Here is a 13,360-nt window from a genome sequence, read left to right on the forward strand (position 1 = left end):
AATAACTATCTTATTATATTTACGTTTATCTTTAGCCAGCAGTTTTAAATATGATTCAATGTCGCCCGCTCTGGCCCCAGGGATACATTTAACTGTGGCCGCTGGCTTCGCTAACTTCACGTTTCTGACTATGGAGCTGCCAATAACCAGAGTCTGTTCCTCAGCGGGTGTGTCGCTGAGTGGGGAAAATCTATTTGAAACGTGAACCGGTTGGTGGTGAACTGTGGGCTTCTGCGGTTTGGATCTAGGCTTCCTCCGAGCAGTCACCCAGCCTCCCTGGCTTCCCAGCTGCTCGGGAACTACCGGGGGACAGCTAACAGAAGCTACCTTGGGTACCCCCACTTTACAAATATAATCATACTTTAAAATATAATCATACTTTAAAGGGAGAAAAACTGATAAAAAAGAAGATTGTAATACAACATTTAAGCAACTGAAATACAATATTTATAGAAATGTAGAAATACATATTTTACCTTGAGAAATAAATCACATTGAGATCCATGAAGTGTTATGAATCTTTGCCAATTAAAGACCTTTTGAGGTGTTTTTTAAAGAAAGATGAGGTAGATATTGACCGTAGTGACTGAAGTAGGTTGATCCAAATAGATGGTATTTGTATTTCAAGTATGAGTGAATGTCTGAGGAAAATTTAAATAAATTCTGGAAGGTGCAAGGCGTTAGGGGTACACAGTTATACATGGGTGATATATGTTCACATTAAAATTAGATAGAAGTTTGTATTTTCTATTAACATGTTCATTTATTTATGACACATTAAATGCATACATAAAAATGGAAATAAATGTAACATGTACTGTGCTTCACTTTATTCTTTGTTTGATTCTTTTTTTATTCAGGCATTGTAAATCCATACCAAACCATTAAGATAACCTAGATAATGATGATATAAGATATATGTAGTGTGCACACTGAAAATGGTATCTGCAAGGAATATAAAGCATGTTTCCCCTTGGATTGTAAACTCTGCTACTGGCGCACAGGGCAAAGCTAAGCTCCTTAAATCACTCTCTAATTCTCTCACTCCTGGAAAAAGGCAATAATGCATATTTTCTATGCATAGTAATAATACATAAGGGACTCGCACTGGATCTGTTGGATTCTGGGCAATCTTTTCTCACCTCTTTTCTTATGTTCGCTCTCTCTCATGGCTCAAACCGGCTGGGAGTGCTAACACGTGTGAGGGTATAAGAGATGGGATAAAGGAATAAAGATCCCATACCCACCTTAGCCCCAGTCCTCGAAATAACCCTCCTCCTCTTCTTTCAGAGGCAGGGACAGAACTGTACCAATCCCCACAGATTTCTCTGGCTTAGATGTTTTCCAGCCCGCGGCCCCAACTCCTCTTCGTCGCTCTTATCATGCTCAGGTAGAACATTAGAGATGATCTGATTCCATCTCTGGAAACCACACTTCTCTGGATCAAAGAGATACCTACACATAAGGTATAATTTCGGCAGTCAGGAAGCTACAACGTGAAATGGGATTAAAGGGTAACTATTCCAGCTTAAAGGGCTTTTTATTCCAAAAAGCTAAAAAGGAAAAAGTTTCCTGAAATTAATCAGCAAAAATATACTGTCTGAGACGAACCCTTGTAGTCTTAAGATCTGTTCATGATTTGATTGATGGCTCTGCTTAAAAAGGTGTCATTGACAGACTGATGAATGCAGTCTGATCCCGCAGTGTGTTAAGAGAATTTTAAAAACCCCTTAGAGGTCAGTACAGATACCGCTGTAACACTCTGGCTTCTTTCCCTACACGCCTCCTCATGCAGAAACCAATTTGGTACCCTTTCCCATTTACATTCTATTATTTAGATTTTTAAAGAGGGAATTAATGAGTCTTACTTCCTGATGGGACGCTGTTGTCTGCATAGCTTAATTAAAATAATCTATCTTCATGGGTCGGGACACACAGAGCCCAACCCTGCTGGAACATTTTACTGAAAAATGTAATGTAAAGGCCTCCGCACACCAACCCGATTATCGGCCATCGGACGTCGTCGTCAGTCGTCAGTTATACAGTATGCTAATCACTATCAGACAATCATACATCTGTGCTTGGCGTGTTATGTTAAGTTCAATGGACCCTCACAGCAGACATTTTGGCCCGTCAAACAAAGGTGTAACTGATAACACCTCTTAATTGCTGCACTGCAATCGTTAATGTTATTAGTTTCACCATTGAAATGTCTGCTGTGAAGAACAACTATATAGCTTTTTCATTAGAGAAAGATAAAGACTAATAAAGTGCTTTCACACTGCAAGGTTATCAAGACTCAGTTTAGTGACAGTCATGCTACAATAGAGCTTTGATTCTCTGCCTGAACCCGTTTGGACCCGACAAAATCCGCCGGGTTTGAGACTGCAATAAGTTGGGCTTAGACAGAATTCGATCTTATTTAAACTATATATTTTTATCAATAATGCATGCAACTGTAATGAATGAATGAATAACAAAAATTTGCAATATATTATGTACAATGTAGTTTACTTTAGCTTGTAATAAACTATTTAAATTATTTATTTATTTGAAGTGGAAATTCAGGTTCAGGTTTGGGAACAAGCCTTAAACTGCTTCCGTGGTTCGGGCTCGGACAGAATTTTTTTGGGGCTTGGGTTGGGTGTGTTGCAGCATAGAGTTTTGATCAGGCCTGATTGTTTTGGCCAGATGACATCCTCAAAACTAAATGACAGAATTGTCAATGACTCCCAAAACAACATATATAACCGACATAGCAGATATAAGTAGCCTACGTTAAGTAAGTCAAGTGACATAGTGACGTAATACACATGAATGATGTTGTGAAATGGTTGAAGTTTGGTTAGGTTCAGGCACAAAAACTACTTGGTTAGGTTAAAGAAAAGACAGGGACGTGCACAGACATTTTATTGGGCTGTTGCTCTAACCTGAAAAGAATAACCCTAACCCTGGAGCCTGTATGTTAGCCAGCCAGCTAGCTAACTAGCTAAGATTGGCTCATGTGATAGCACAATTTAAAGCAATATTGGTGCACATTGTTCAGAAGCACCATTGTTAATTAATTAATAATTGTTAATTTCCTGAACTTCAAAAAGAGTCCTCACATAATAGCAACAATACCAAATTTGGATGCTACAGTGTCACATGGCAGGGGGCAAAGGGCATCACTTTGCGTAATAAGCTGCTTGCAATCGACCTTATGGCTGTTTTTCTGGTGAGGATGGACAGGATATTCAGAAGCACAAGATGGACAGAGTTTAGACAGGGAAGTATTTATTATTTTTGATGAGCCATATACCTTTTTTTTTTAATTGTTAGCCCATATTTTTAGATGTTGCCTATATGACATAAACTGGCAAAGCTCTTAACAAATGATTCAACTGCAGCCAGATGGCACTGTAAGAACTGGGATTGGGTGTATGTAATACTGTATATACAATGAGACCATTTTTCTAAGTTGTTTCTATGAAGCTGTTCCATTATAAAGGTCCAGTGTGTAACATCTCGGATAATCTATTGGTACAAATTGATTATAATATTCATAGGTATGTTGTCATTAGTATACAATCACCTAAAATAACAATTGCTGTGTTTTTTTTTATTTCCTTAGAATTAGCCGTTTGTATGAACAGAAGGAGTGGGTCCTACGGGGTCTGCCATGTTGAAATGTTTCTACAGTAACCCAGAACGGACAAATCAAACACTGCCTCTAGATTTGCAACCACCATAGTTTGTCTGCTAGATGTCACTAAATCCATACTGATCTTTTAAAGTTTTTTTTAGGCTGTATTTGGTCCATGGTGAAAATTAAATTAGTGAACAGGACTGTTAGATTGCATCAATGAGATGAACTTTGATTTTTTTCAGCCATTTAATTATTACTACTACTAATATTACTTTTTATAATATAAAATGACTGTGATTCAAGATTGCATTAATATAGAATGATTGCTTGTTGAGACCTAGATCCATATACAGACTACAGACTGTAAAGCCTTATGTGAAGCAGGAGTTCACCAAAAGTCACTGTAGCCTACACTATCATTTGCTTTAAAACAGCCAGGTTCAATGGACTCCCAGAAGAGAAAAGGCTTAGTTTGTTATGTGATTCTGGTGAGACAGGACAACAAAGCCCATTTTATGTTTTATTGTTCATTATATGATGATCTAGGGATAGATTTAGTTTTTTTTACTTTAGTAAAATTTGTATAAAATAAGTGTAAAATTAGTTCTTCTGGATGAATGATGATAAAAATAATGTTTTAGGAGAGAACCTTTACTGTGGCAGATTAAATTTGTAAGACTTGGGACAGGAGACATAAAGTTCTTTGTTTGCAATGTAATGACATATGTGAGAAGATAAATAACTAATAAACAACTTAATTACTAAATTAAACATTTTAAAACAAATGTTTAATTTAAAACAACCAATTGGAGAACCTTGCTGCCTTGGTGGTGGTGGTGTGTATGCGCGTGTGTGTGTGTGGTGATTTTAAATTACCTTCTGTTTTTTCCATCTTTAAGTGTGTTACGTGTTAATTACAGTAATTATAATAACTTTCTATGCTGTACAGACATTACTATAATCATTGTAAACAACAAGATAAAAAGCAACATAATAAAAGCAACACAGTACAAAGTGGAGCTTGTGTAGTTGCAAGTGTCTTTTATTCTTTTCTCAGACACAATAGAGTACATGACCCAGAGCACAAGGGGACTAGAGGGTGTATGAGAGGTGGACCTGTGATGAAGGAGAAACGACTCATCCAAAGCAATGTTTGGAGAGAAATGTCATCACTCAGGCTGAGCAAAGCAATTCAGTGGAGTTTTTTTTTTTTTCTCGACTTGCAATAACAAATCATACGTGCACTTCTTATTTGCAATATTAAAAAACACATTTCTATAAATCATTGTTAATGTGGCCGGCGGTGGCGCCTCTCGCATCAGCTGGCGGCTCTGACATCAGCCAGCAACAGTTTGTTTTCAGTCCATGATGTTATGTGATGATTTTTTTTCTCTTTCTCTACAGTACAAATCTCCAGCTCTGTGTTCAAGTGATTTCAGCTGTCAATAAACTTAGAGGTCTCGGCAAATAAAAGGCTTCAACAAGGCGAGTCAAAGCTACATTTTAAACAAACACAGTTCTGAAGTTGCCACAGCACTGGGAATGACAGTAGGAGAAATCAACTGTAAACAGATTAGCAATTACAAATTAATCTGATCCACAACAGTGATATATTATTCATTTATAATTTTCCTTATAGTTCTCATTTATACAGCACTGGCTTTAAACTTTTAATTTCTTTACATGACATGTAAGAAAGAAGAATGCTACATTAGCTTCAATAAGATATATATATATATATTATATATATATATATATATATATTATAAACACTCCACAATATTAATATTCTTTTTGTCAAACCATTACAGTTATGGTTCAGTCCATTGTACCTTATCTACCAACACATTCTACAAGGCTCTACAGTGGAATGGATTCAGTACATGTGAATGTTTGACTCTCAACAGCAGTGTTAAATTTCACTAAAGCAACTAGTTACACCTCCCTGAGATGAAGACCATACTGAAATGAAAACATCTTAACTAGAGAAAATATTTCTAAGCCTATAACACTGACCACATACAGTCGACTGTATATGTTGCATTATACAGCAAAAGAAAAATCCCATTTTTAATTCGAGAGAGATCATGTCTTTTAAAAGCAGGATAAATCAAACTATTCTTTTGTTGTTTTGGTTTATCTCAAATGGAGTCTCATTTTTGTAGCACTGGGCATTATTTCTGTTGGTTATGATAACAATGCTCTCACCAAAGACTGCTGAGATATAGGAGAACGGTGCAATTGCTACAACAAATTGGGGCAATAAACATGAACGGTCAGCAGTTTAGCCAGATTATCTAAACCACTTTACTTGGGGGGAAAACTGAAGGTGAGCATGCCCAGAATGTCAGTAATAATCCCTCACTGCACAGATAAACTGTGAACACCCACAACTACAGTAGGTATTACTGTAGGTCAGAGTGGAAGCAGGAAGTCAGTCTGTACGCTGTGATGGATGTTTCAAATGGACCGTTTGGGTTAGAGCAGAATCTCAAGGCAGAGCTGGGGTGGGATCACTGTCCGGTAAGGTGGTCTTATGATGCAATATACTTCTACTAATTCTCGTCCGACCACATCTGACGACAGCTGTTCCAAGCCATCACATGATTATTGTGATGGTTGGAAAGGTGTGTGTGTTTGTGTGTGTTCAGTCAGTGTTCAACCATCCGACAAGTGGGCCGACTGGTGTTGCGTCAGCAGAAATGCAGACACTGTACCAGACTGCCGTGGTGAAGAGGGAGCTGAGCCTGAAGGCAAAGCTCCCAATTTAACAGCTGATCTACATTCCAACCCTCACCTACGGTTATGAACTTAGGTTAATGACAGAAAGAATGAGATACACAAAAATGGCCAAAATGTGTTTCCTCCAGAGGAGGACTGGACTCACCCTTAAGGCTGAAACTTCTCGGGGCTGTATGTAGGTGAACGGGGGTTGTTAGGAGGCGGTCATGTTGTTTCGTTTGTGTTTGAACTTATATAACATTCACGCTTTTGGACTCCCATCCCGACAGGAGTTGGGTCAGCCAATCAGCTTGCACACACATGCACGTCACATGGGTCAGCACCTCTGCATTCTTGCAGACACGTTCGCATCCAAGGTTGTCAAATACCGACACCCTTTTGTTATTCCCCTCAGCGTCTCATACAGAAGCACAAAGTTACATTTAAGGTAACATTTGCATGAGTCACCTTTTTAACATTGTCTCGTATAGTCTGGTTAGGTTTAGGCAACAAAGCTACTTGGTTAGGTTTAGGTTTAACATCATTGGGTTAAATTGGGATTTGGGTTCAAATAAGTACATTATGCAAGGTACAATGCCATTACCACAGCAATAAGTCACATGACTTAAGTCACATATGTAATATTATGAAACATAAACCTTTAAATGACTTTTGGTTTTACACAGGACCCAAATCCTGGCCTCCTGGGGGCTACCTCCTTAAACTGGCTTTATCACTCTTCACACCACACCTGACACACATTGCTTACTTAGATGACCTGCTGCGTTTCAAACAGATGCTAAAAGGTACCTTGTTTGTATGGATGGAGACGCAGAAGGGCGAGACAAAACGTCTGTATTTGACACCCTGGGAATGAGAACGGGCTGATCTTGCAGAGGTTTGGGGGACCCATGGTAAATGGTTACTTGACTGCATCTAATGTAAAACTTCAATTAATAGCCTGTGATTTTACTTAAATCACTGAACCGAAGGATTTGAGCACCTTGCTTAGCCTGCTGCCACTGTAGCCTGGACCCACATAAATGGATGGGTATGGCGTAAGGCTAATAATCCACTGTTTGCCTTAATTTTCAAATTTGGGCATTTGTCATCTTCTGACTGGTTGGGTTTCTTGTCTCATCAGACCTTTTTTTAGCAATGTTGTAGGGTTCCCAGATCTCAGCAGTAACGGGGTGAGTGTAATGTTATAATTAAAAATAACACTATGGAAATAAGTTGAAATAAATAGGAATTCTCCTTTAAGAGCTTTAAAAATGATTTTCTGTTCCAGTGTAGATGCAGATGCATCTTTTTAACTCTGCTGGTCTCCTTAAAGCACTGCCAGAGTCAAAGACAGAAGTTTTTACTATTTAGGACAGCCCATACAAGATAACAACCAGTCCAACCAGTGTCATTATTGCCATCAACCCCTTAAGCCGCGAGGGGATTTAGCTCCACTGCAAGCATGTATGCAATAAAAGCATTAGATTTGAGTTGCACTGTGTATACCATACAGAATCTTAGGGCAAAGAGAATGATTTAATCATAGTTAGAGCCCACATTGCTAAATAATGTATGTGTTTTTCTTTTGATTTCAAATAAATATGCTCTGTTTAATTCAAGTAAAAGCAAAACAGAAGGGGTTCAAAACAACCCTCATATTCTCAAGTCAAAATTCCACTTACATTACTTAGCATCCTGTGGAAAAAAAAAATTGGGTCCATGCATTTTACAAAGGCTGCTGCATTGTAGATCCACTTTAATGCCCAAAGACTGTCAGTGGATAAAAAACACAGCACACAGCTGCAGTGGAATGTCAAAGGTCAATGATTTAAGAGTGGCCAGCAATTAAACTGTACTGTATACGGACAGGTGAGAGAGTTGATGCAGTGCAAACTGTTACAAAAAAAACCCTCTTTATTTTCCTCCTTGACACGGTGGCCGAAAACAGACAGAGTGAAAGACAGAAACAGTGAGAGAGAGAGAGAGAAATCGAAATGATGTGGAGGAGAGCAGAAGCAGGGCAGAGGCAGAAAAAGCAGGGCAAGCTGACCACAGCTTGTCTGACATCAATCCAATAGTTGGTTTTTATCTTCGTCCCACGCTCACTGGACACATATCTGATTCTTCAGACTGTTGGAGAAAGACAGAGAGAGAAAGGAAAGGTTTATCAGTGAGATACTGAAAGTCTCTTCATTAGAGTTAAATCTGCAATTAGAAAATTATTTACATAGAAATTTCACATCTTATTAGCCTTATTCATAAATAATATGTCAGAGATCTGCACTTTTCCCCCCGAAAAACTGCTGATCCTGGTTGTGATCACACTTCATTTAAACTTGGGTCGGTTTTTCATGGTATTGACCATCATTCCTCTTGATAATAACATTGTACCAGAGGTGGGACCAAGTCATTCTTTTGCTAGTCACAAGCAAGTCTCAAGTCTTTGCACTCAAGTCCTAAGTAAGTTATGACTGACTTTGCAAATCACTGCAATGTAACACTGAATCAAAAAAATAGGACTGAACAGGAAACAAGAATCAATGTTCCAGCCACAAGCAAATCAGCAAACTCCATTGTTCCATTTCTCGTGGAACATAAAATTAAATAACCCCAAAGGAGAAAAATAAGTTCCCCAGCTAGTTCCAAGACTATAATTGAGTAAAAAACTTAAGTGACTCTTAGAGGTGATTAGTTTTGGCTGTGTTATTCAGAGCAGTGATCAGTAATTCTCAGAAGGAAATACCTGGAGCTGTTAAAATGGATTGAAAAATCAGAATAATAATTACAATATCAGCAATATTACTGCACAATCAACAAAGTAGAAATGTAGAGGTCAGCAGCAGGTTTTGCCTGCTATACACTGTAATTCCATAAGTTATTTTAAGAAACACAAACTCAATTTTGTAAGTTAAAAACATTCTTGATTAAGTTTTTTGTTTTCACAGTACAAAAAAAATAAAAAATACAAACTTAAGTCAGTGTCATTTAAAATGACTAAAGCTTTTATTGTCTTTAATTGATGGAAACAGCTGAATATAGAGAGGAAAGAGGGGAGAGAGAGGGGGAACAACACGCCCTGATAGCTCTACCTGAGCTCTAGAACGCCCTAAGGATTTTTTAAAACTTTTTTTGAGTTAGCTTTACTTAAAATTCTTGTTCCTATCTGCTTTATGAGGCTGTTGTTCCACATGTTAAACAAAACCCTCTTCTTCTCTTCTGACACCCGGTGCAAAAAGGTTGTCACTTCATCCCCGTTGCTGTGTTACTGAATAGGTGAGTGGAAACCTTTCATGTGTCGGCCCAGCAGCCCGGACCAACAGATGACCCCATCTTGTCAGTTCATCATGGCACAATCGCTGTCCTCATCTCTGCTCAGCCAGCAGAACTCAATCGCTCAACCCGCTGAGGACTGTGTCAGGACAAGCCAATGGCTGTCTATCTCATAGACAGTATAAACAGTATCACCAGAGCGCCTGTGGTTTAATAGCACAGACGGAAATAAATGGAGAGGAAACCTGCAGAGTGCCCCAGTGGGGATACATGGTGACAGTGTAACCAGGGGTGGAAACACGACACATTGACAGTTAGCATTGTTTTTGTTGCTTTATTTTTACTGTGCATAATCAATGCACTTTCCTCTGTCAGTGAAGTGGGAATTGCATGTTATCTTCAGGTGAACTAAGCAGAGTAATCACAGGCTGCTCTGTAAAAGGAACATCCCGCTGTGTGTCTCATAAGGACAACACAACAAACTGTCACGCTTCTTTCACCGGAGGGCTTAATGCAGCAGAACGCACCAATGCAGCACAGTATGCAACCTGACATACACCTATACAAACAAAATGATTTGATTTACTGAACTGATCCCTTATTGACTACTTTCTCACCAACACCACTCAACACCAACATTCAGGCAGTTGTTACAAAAATGTCGGGGTTCAGAACCAAAGCATACAAATCCTTCATAAGGCTCTAGTATCATCGAGCACAGGGGCATATAAAAAATGTAATAAATATGGCTTTCAATCCAATTTTACTGACAGTATTCTGCACATCTCCCTGCTTTAAATGCAGATCTAGGTAACCCAGAGAAATGAAGTTAATAAAAATGTGATGAAAACACTGCAATCCTCTTTTAATCTTCATCTCTGCTAAATAAAAATCGATAAGACGGTGATGCGCTGAGGAGCATGGTGCTGCTCCTCCTGACGAAGCTGACAGGTTATACCGCTTTCTACAGTGTTTCCATCAGCCTTGCCCCTCTCTTCATTATAGGTGTGCACATGGATGCCCCTTCAACCTTCAAACCCTGAGCCTGATGTCGTTTTCCCCTTTCCCCCTATTTTCTGAGTGGTTTCAGATTTTGTATGTATAAGGAATCTTAAATAATTGATAGATGTGTAGCATAAAAGCTTGTGTGTAAATCTGCTATACATGTGCACTGGTAAGTCCGGGTTTATACTTGCGAGTTTGTACCTCCAGGTTCCTGATAACTCTGTGCTTGGAAGCTTAAAGCTGCTTCAATCAATATTTTATATTACCAATAGGTCAAGTGACTGATGTGAAGGCAGCTGCCCAGGGATGTGAACCCACAGAGAATTCACCAAACCATAGTTTCCCTCAACCCTACGGAGCTTTTTAGTGTCTTTCTGCTCAAGCATTTTCTTTAACATCCCACAAATTCCCTGTGTGTTTTGATTCCCACTGTTATTATCAACCGTGTTCCCAGCGGCAGTTGTTTATCAGAAAAACTGATAAACCAACTTTTCTTAGCACCAAACAGCAGACAGAAAAAGTTGGCAACTATAGCTGGCCAATGTAGTGAAGTCATTTAGTCTTTTGAGCCTTTTGAAAACACTCCCGCTTTTGTCCACAGGGGCCACCAGAATCAACAAAAAATGACAGTTTCATGTCACTGCTTTAACTTGATAATAAAAAAAAACCGTCAAAAAAGAATGATATCCTTGTCTAATATGAATCCCTTGTCTCACTCGCATCACCTGTCGACAGGACTCTCTCTTTTAGACACTCCTTTACAAAGCGCTGTGTACACAATGTTTTCACAAAGCAAACATGTCTTTGAGGGCGCCAATGGATCATTTTTAAGGCTGAGCAAGTACTTGCTGAAATGAGTATCGGGTACAGATATTGTATTTATAGTATGAGTATCATTGAAATAATCAACCCATATCAATTTAATGCTATAGTGTACTAACTGATGTTTGGAAAATTAAGCTTAGCCAGAACTTGCAGGCATATAACCACATGTATAGAGCTTAAAAAAAACCTCAACTTCAACACACACAACAATGGAGGTTTTAATAAACAGGCTCTTATGATGCCAATATATAACAATATAAGTCTAAAATCTCTCTGCCACCATCACACACACAGATATCTTTCTCTCTCCACATTCATTATAATGGAAATGAAGAGTTCATTGAAATGATATTAAAATGGACAGGTATTGGAAGACAACATCTCCAGAACAAAAATAGCAGAAACAACCTTAAGACTTCAGGAGGGGAAAAGGCTAAAAAAAAGCATTCTGAGAATAACAGCAATGGATTACTTCCATTTTGTATTCTGCTTTAATTTGAGGCACCTTCTGGTGTCATTCATATGCGTGAATGTACGCTCAACGTTTACACTTTACATTGCTGTAAAACCTGCTTTAATTATAGTGCATTCAGGATTAGGTGGAATATCCTCTTTTCATAATTCCCCAGATGAAACATACAGCAAAATGGTCTCATTCAAAGAGTGTATTTTCTCCTTCAAGGCATCATTACATTACACCAATTCTTCTTACATGAAACCACATTTAATTTGATATGATGCAGCTGGCAAACTCAGTTAAAACATAGTGAGCTTCAATATGAAGGTCTCAGGAGCTTTAGCACCTCATTACTTTAGTGAGCAATCTTACAGCCGGCAGCTGGATTGCAAGCCACCTTCGAGACCTGTACTTAAATTCTTCTTGTTTGTGTGGTTAACATGGGCTGTAGTTGAAGCCGCTGCCTGGTAAACAGCAGGTCAGAGGTCTGATCCCTCAGCGGTCAATGTGTTCTTCCCTGTTCACCTCTACTGTCCAGCAATAGAGGTAGTCACAACATGGTCAAAATATAACTTTACACCTTCAGTGAGCCAGTGTAATTAACTCCATATTAACAAATACAGTTATTTGGAACACATGAGGGCCTATGTGTGATTTTATGCTTCATTCGCTTGAGACAGGAATTGCCCTTGGCAAGTGCTTGCTTGCAACAGAAACTGTTTTGGTGTTGACTTCAGCAGAATCTTTTTGCCAAGATGGATGTTTTCCATAGACTTTTTGATGATGTTCTTATTTATGACCATATTTATGTGTGAACCAGCCATCTTCACCTTATTAATGACGGTAGGAATGGTAAAATGACTGCTTGTATATAGTGTTTTCTAGTCTTCTGACCACTCAAAGAGCATTCAGCCATTCACACACATTCATACAATGTTGGCACAGGCTGCCATGCAAGGTGCTAACCGCTCATCAGAAACTAATGTTCATTCTCTACTTCCAAGCCACAGCCATCCCCAGTAGGACAAACATCAAAGCAAAACAGAAGCAAGCAGATCTGTAGCTTGTCCACAAATGAAAGGATATTATATGTCTCCTTTAAATTAAACTGTCATCTGCCATTACTACTTAGCAGTTGTTTTCTCTCCCATATTACTTGAATGTCTCACCAGGTCAAACACTTTATGTGACAAATTTTCATGAAAAAATTATTAGTCATAATTAGAAGTGGCACAACAGAACAAAGTTTAGAATCCAAATGAACCACTGCACACTGGAATGGCCCTACTGTGATTTACTAGGAGTGAACAACGCGTTGTGCACTGCAGCTTCAGTTTCGCTCAGCAACATTTTGAAATTTGGATTTTTCTAAAAAGAAGAAGATATACTTTATTAATCCCCTAGGGGAAATTGTTCTTTTCACTCTTTTTTATACACACACAGGCTGAAAT

The sequence above is a fragment of the Morone saxatilis genome, unplaced genomic scaffold (genome assembly GCF_004916995.1).
Source record: "Morone saxatilis isolate NCDOM2014 unplaced genomic scaffold, NCSU_SB_2.0 Contig16, whole genome shotgun sequence".
Lineage (NCBI taxonomy): Eukaryota > Metazoa > Chordata > Actinopteri > Moronidae > Morone > Morone saxatilis.